Here is a 7,288-nt window from a genome sequence, read left to right on the forward strand (position 1 = left end):
AATGAAGGAGAATGGTTCGTTCACAAGAACTGAGTAGTAAGTCTGCTTTTAAATAGCTGGGGTTTGAAATAAACAAGAAAGATCCATGCTGTGGTGTGACTGCTGATAAGGGCGTATGGGTCTCTCAGTTCACTTAACACAAACTTGCTAGTAGACCACCCCTGGGGAAAGCCAGAGCAATGACACCTGTTAGTATTGATCAGACAGGTGGAAAGGCTTCTAAGACTCCTGTGCTTTCATATACCTACATTTTACTTTATATCTTTGCTCTGTTAAGGAAAACAACAATAATCTTCATGTGGCCACGTGCATTTCAGTAACAGCTGCATCAGTTTTGGAGGAGATAAAAAAACCCCAGGTTTTCCTCCATTCAGAACTCATGGTATCTTGAAGACCTAGGGTGAGATTATTTTTTTTCCCCACAGTAACCCTAAAATGAGCATATTTGGAAATACAATCTCAATGAGGTCTGTAAAGTTTTACCAGCAATTTCTGTGGGCAAATTAGGCCAATTTTGATAATCTAGAAAGCATTTCTGTTAATGTTCTGACATGAGTTCTGACAGGCTGGAAACATCCCAGTGCACCGCTTAGTCCACTGTCTAATATCTTCAATATTTTTTTCCCCAGAGGAAAGTGGAACAGTTGGCCAAAAAGTAGCATTTTCTGTTTAACCCTCTTTTGCTGAGTTATGTTTCATTAGTGTTCACAGTAAGTATGACCTAATAAGCTAGAGTCTACCAGGAAAACAGGAAGATTGAATAACAGGTGGCAAAGAATTTTACATAGAAAAAGGGCAAGGTGATAACTCACCACTGAGCAAGTTAGTTCGTGCTTAGTCTTCTGTCTTCTTTTCCTGCTTTCCACTTTATAAAGCTTTTGAGTGAAACTCTGGTCTAAGTAACCTGTCCAAGAAAAAGGAGATTGAAAAAGGAATTGAAATAAGTCTCAAGAGTTAATGTTTTTGGAGTCATGCTTATTCAGGATGAAGAATTAAACCGGGTACTTCCTTCTCATCTTGCCAGACCAGCTTTCAAAAGCAAGGAGCTGTCTTTAGGCACCAAAAAATGCATCTATGCCACCACAAAACAATGGCACTGAAATTGTATGGCATGAGGGGAAAAAAAAAATCAAGCTCATGCATGTATACCAGCAACTCCTCTCTCTGGAATGGAAACTATATCCAAGTGTCTTAGGAGAGAATTTAGCCCTAGGAAACAATTCAGGTTTATTGAAGCAAAAATATTTCTTTTGTCTGAAGACTGGTTCTTTACAGACTTGGAGAAAACCCATATTTACAGATAAGACGTTATCTACCCATATGAACTTTGTTGTTTAGCATCTGGTTTGTAAGAGAACTGAAATTTCAGCCTGGGTGACTGACTTTTTTGTTTGTTTGTTTTACCCCTGAGTACGAATACTGATTTGTTACATCTGAAGGTATGAGTGGCCATGGTAAGTTTAAAAGCTGTCTGATACGAATACGAGGCTGCAACGAAACCAGATGATCTATAATACTACAGCATTTACCTGAGACAACACCACTACCTCTCATTAAGTAATGGGGATGTCCTTTTTCTACAAATTTCTACAAAAATTACCTTTTTCTACAAATTTATACAAAAAATACCTGTTTTCTACAGATCTAAATGGAATTCAGGATTATGGTTTCATTAGGGTACAGACTGGTCAGTGAAAGAGCAGAGAAAATAATACTAATTGCTTTTTTTTCCCCCTCCTGTCTATATACCAGACAGCCCACCCCCAACAGAGAAAAACTGAACTGCTAAGAAAGTCTTGTGGTTTCACTGCGAAAAACACTGAGACCAGCTTAGAAAATCAAGGCTTATTAGATAAGAAAAGGCCTAAATTCTTGGTACTCTAATATATGTTAAGAGCATCAGTGAAATCAGCAACCTAACAATCAGCAAATCCATGGTCTCCCCTCTGATACACGATCAGGAACTGCTTTCTAAATCGTTTATTACCTAGAAATCATATAAGCAAAGACCCAGTTCAGTTCTTAACTAGTAAGCCACTGTGTATTTGTGAACTGCCTTAAGTAGGTATAAGCTTCCAGCTGAAGGGTCAGTACGCTTCCAGAGTAAACAACTATGCCAGAAGGAAAAGGTTCTATGAGAAACTCTGAGTCTTCTAGAAGGGTAATTTGGTAAACTGCTGAAGAGTTTAAATTAACTTAAATCTGCAGGGCAGGCAAGCAAGGTCAAGTTTGCCTTGAACACTTCTTTTTACAGGTGACACCACTCAAATATTAAAAAAAAAGCAGCTTGGCTTTTACAGCCTGACTGCACGCTGCATTGGCTGTTACAGAAACAGATTTGACTTACTTGTGCAAGGTGTTTCAGGCTTTCCCTGACAGACAGCAATTCACAGGTTCTCGTGTGGTGTGCATACAGTCATCCTAGGAGAAAGTAAACATAGAATTAATATTAGTATCATGGAGTGCTTTTAAAGATATAGTGGAGGGAACAGCCTGCCGCAGCCTTCGCAAAGGGAGGTGGTACACGCATTGGGAGGCCCCTGCAAATGAGCTGTGGATTATTGTTAGCCTATGGACTCGCAATATATAACGTTAACTTCAAGCAAACAACAAAAAGTAACATTATTTCAACTCCTTCTCAATGAAAGTGCTTTGTCATTTGCTTAAGGATAGAAGGAGCCAGCATCTGAAACTGTGTTTGAGGACAGCTTTTCTTATCTTCCCTTCTTTGTGGGGAGATGCCTAATTTTAAAGAAAATAATTTATTTTTTCTAACTAGGAAAATCAAGGCCAAGCAAGAAGTGTCATCCTTAGAAATAAGTATGTCATAAAATTACAATTCAGATTATTTTGGGGGTTTTTTGTTTGTTTTTTTTTTACCTTCATCTGTAAAATTGTTTTGCCCCTAACATTGTTTGGAGTGCTTTTAATTACATTACAAAAAAAACTAATTCTGTGCATGAAGCTTTGAAATGCCTCATTGGTGGAGTAACCTGCCCAATTACTGTGTCATTGCTGACTGTAATGTTTATGTCCCCAGGCAGAATATGTGGCTTGCCTAGAGGTATATGTACAGTGCTCTAGAGAAGCCTGAGACTTAACATCCATAATTGTGTTTATCCAAAATATGTAAAACTTCTTGAGTGGAATACCTGCATTCTGATCTTTTAGATAATAACCAAATTGCATCTCTCTCAATACAGGCCAGTATAATGCTTCTCTCTTCTTTGTCAATGGGACAATCTATGAATTGTGAATCTATGAATCTATGGATTATGCGTGGAAACCATGGGAAATTTCTAAACCATACGATATGAAAAGTATTTCTGAGATATCCTGGATTATCAACTTAGTAGCAGGGTAGTGGCCCAGAAAAAAAAAATAATCCAGGTAGAACAGAAACAGGATTGTTGGTTAGTGGAAAGGTTTGCAGATTTATAGACTTGCAGATTCTATAGCATCGATCTAACATAGTAAAAAATTCTCTGGGAAACTGAAACCCTGCTCAGTTATCTCCCACACATTTAGGCACAAAGCCCTGACACCTGAAAGAATTACATACTTGCAAGTTTTGAACCAATATCAAAATGTAAATACAGATATTTAAAACTGTGTAAAGAGGAAGGCTGGGATATGCACTGCAGTAGATCCATAACTATTGTTTTGAAAGACTTTTTCTGCCAGAGTAGAACCTGGGTGACAAACACCCCAGTGCTGACCATCAGAAAAAATAACAAAACAAAAATTGCCACTGCCAAGGTACAGCCTCCCTCAACACGAGGCTTGGCAGAAATTTTGCAAGTTCATGACCAGCATTTCACCATAGCGAACTTCCGTTTTCAGCACATTCCTGCTGCTCCTCATCCAAGGATCACACCAGCTGTGTGGACAAAGCAGGCCAGAAACCAGCAACCTTGCAGCAAAGGTTTCTCACTAACAAAGATCAGGATCTATTTCATTCGTGGCAAAGCTAAGCAGCTACTGAAAGAGGTCCTTTGGAGAGGACCACAACGCGTATACCCACATGTAAAGAACTGGGGACAGAGCAGTAAGAGCTTATGGGAGATGCAATGTGCAATCCTCCACACACCATTTCCAGGAGAAAAATAAGGCAAGGGAAGGTCACATTACACCTGTATACAGGAGCTCCTACACTAACTGCAGCTGAAAATTTTGCTGCTGTTCTCACAGAAAACACATCACAGCTTAGACATTAAAAGACCACAAGAGGACACTATGGTGCCACTTCAAAATTTAGTCACTTCAAGGAACTTCTGCCCCATTTATACTCATAACTGTATTTGATATGTGGCATAGCCATTTCTGCCACGATACCTTAATCTCATCTTTAGAGACTGAAAAGTTATTAAATCTTTGAGATTATTTTTTTCCCCCACTCAGTCAGGTTTTCTCCACTAAACTTGTTAAACATGGCAGTACTTTTCAGGGTAGGATTAAGATGCTGGAAAAACACTACTCAGTGGTTTGCTGTGTATTTTTCTTTTGTCCGGGGATCAATTTTCAGTGCAGTTACATTTTTAGTACGGACAGATTTTTCATCATCTGTTTAATTTTTAATAAAGAGCTCAGAGAAGAAACTGAGCACGGGCCTAGACAAGATTCTTTAGATGTTGAGTTTAGCTACAGGAGGACACTCAGGAAAGTTAATTCAAATGAAATCTTCAAAGCTGTATTAAAGTTTTTCTTTTGAATGTTTGTATTGCCGTCTAAAGGGACTTTGTTTTGATTTGTCTGACAAAACCTGTATCAGCTTCAGTTTTAGTCTTAGCTATTTTAGTCTTTGTTTCTCAGCAACAACCCACAGGGGAACTTGAATTCTTGTTTCCTGTGCTTTTCTTTCATTGCAGAACCGGCAAAAGAAATGCTTTGTGAAAACAGCGAGACCAGGTGCTGAGAAAGGGCTTCAGGGAAAAATACTTACCCATTATATGTGGGAAAGAGTCATCCTAGTGAAGTTGACAAAACAATTTGGGGAGAAGCAACAGAAACAGAGCAAATTTAAGTGACTTCTCATTTGAGTTTTGATCACTAGGGCTAAGAGCCTTGACTAGAAGAAGGCAGAAGCATTTCTGCGATGTTAGCTAAATGCTGAACTTTTGTTTACTTAGGCGGGTTTTTTCCCCACTATTTGTTGACTCATGACAGAAGCAGCTGAACCAGGTCTAGTATCTCTCTGAGGTCACAGCTTTAGGAAGAGGGGTTGTTTGTTGCTTTTGCTTTGCAACAACAACAACAAAAAAAGACTTAACAGGTTGTAATAATTTCTCAAACAGTACAGACATTGGGGAAAGAATTGCAACATTTGCAGTTTGAGTGCCAGGAAGTGAAACAGGCTCAAAACAGGCTCATCTGGTAATACCGGACCAAATGACTGAGAGGTTCTAGATCAATCACCAAAGATCCTGAACATCTGTGAAATACAGAAATGGGCCAAAAATGTTTCCCATTGCCACCAGTTGTTTTTCCTCTGACATAAATTACATAATGAACTTTATAAATAAATATGAAAGTTAGTAGAAGCTTTTCCATTTATCTGGTTTCAAAAAGATATAAAAAAAGAAAATTATAGGAGCACCAGACACCTACCACACCATCTCAAGTTGTTTTATGTAGATGTAAGGTTTGTAGGTAAAATAACAAGACAAAAATCAAGACCACATTAGGAAAAAAAATGTTCTTGAAACACTGAATCCAAGAAGGGGTTATTCAGCGTCACAGTCTGTCCTGAAAACAGTTCAGCAGATCCACTGACATACTGCTCTGGGTCTTCAAATTAAATCCAACAAATTTTAATAGCAAATGAAATTCACTGTTAGTGGCAAGAATCTTCTGATCATTTAATATTTTTTGTAGTTTAGACATGTTACATTTTCAAATTTTGAAGCAATTTGATCATTTCCATATGTATAAATCCAAGAAGAGCAAACAGAGGAGCTGCTGCTTTCAATAGCAAATGGAAGAAATCCAAGTTGCTGCAGTCTGCTCTGCTCTGCCGCTCCTCCCCTCCACTAACGCTGAACGTGGTTAACCCAATCACTGACATGATCCGCAGGAAACCCATCACTTGAGGGAGGAAACCAACTAGTTTTCAGCTAGATCAGCTCCTTGGACCAGCTTACCATATAGTTACACAAACACGAGTGTTGTCACAAGGGACAGGGGAGACAACATGCAGCAAAGAAACAGGGCAGGAATGCACCAGCCAAAGTTGACACTGGCTTAAACTGCTACGTCACTGCACCCTGCTCCAGAAAGTGATGGAGCTGCAATAATACCCAGCTTTTCCAAGTTGGTTCCGTGCTGTAGATGGCCACTGAACCTTATGTTTAAGATCAGACAGAAGTTAATAAATTTTTATATGAGTCATTAGACTTAACGTGTGATGTTTACTGACCTTGAAACATAGAAATATGCTGGCATGTTGCTTAGGCAGCTCAATAATATGCAAGAAGGAGTGCAGATGTTAAGCACCAGCACAGTTCAGTAGTCCGTATCCAATGTAAAACATGCAAAAGTCCTTCCATGGCCCAAACAAGTCACCTACTGATCAGAAGTTAAGATACGTGAACCGAACTACTCGGATTTTGCAGAACAGATCAGCTGTATATGTTAAACTGGCAACAGACTTGTTAGGCTTAGTTTCTAGCATCACCCACTTACCCAGATGAGACAACTGAGAATTGAAGTTGCTTTTTTCTGTGGCTGCTATAGCCCATTAGTCTGGAAAAGGACAGTACTGGGGGAATGGTGCTGGCGTCAGCCTTTTAGAATCAGATCAATAGTCTGCATCAATATTCCATCTGTAGTTTTTGGCTGTTCATATCACACATGTGAAAGCATGGGCCTTGGATTGTTACAGATGCCTTGAAGTTTGGGTCTTATTTAGAAACTCAGCCTGAAGTACTTGATAGTACATCGATTTTGAGATTTACAGAAATAGTAATAACTATTTTCAGAATTCACGTTAGCACACCTCATTATTTAGAAGAGGTAAATAATGACTTGCATTCTTCCTTTTGGCAGCCAGCAAAGCTTATTACAAAGTTGATATCTCAGTTATATCTGATACTTCATGGATACCACTAGCCATAATCGAATCTGTCAGTTGAGCTAGCATGTGTTTCAAAATTACCAATGCAAATTGCTTTTATTAATTGGTGCAGTGCAAAAGCATTCAATTTCAGGATGAATCATCCTCTCCATTGGGAGGCAGAAATCAGAGTGCAATCATTTTATGCCTGAGCTGTTAGAAATGCAGTGTCGTGAC

The 7,288-nt window shown here is 38.9% G+C and overlaps 1 long non-coding RNA gene across 1 annotated transcript; it reads right to left on the bottom strand.

Moving 5' to 3' along the window:
- Nucleotides 1-985: 985 nt before the first annotated feature.
- LOC130159190 (uncharacterized) lies at nt 986-5,315 on the bottom strand. The gene is made up of 3 exons (XR_008825654.1): nt 4,943-5,315; nt 2,348-2,421; nt 986-1,096 (listed from the first exon to the last, which is right to left on the bottom strand). It is a non-coding gene; the product is annotated as an uncharacterized LOC130159190 (long non-coding RNA).
- Between the last annotated feature and the right edge of the window lie 1,973 nt (nt 5,316-7,288).

The sequence above is a fragment of the Falco biarmicus genome, chromosome 15, assembly GCF_023638135.1.
Source record: "Falco biarmicus isolate bFalBia1 chromosome 15, bFalBia1.pri, whole genome shotgun sequence".
NCBI lineage: Eukaryota > Metazoa > Chordata > Aves > Falconiformes > Falconidae > Falco > Falco biarmicus.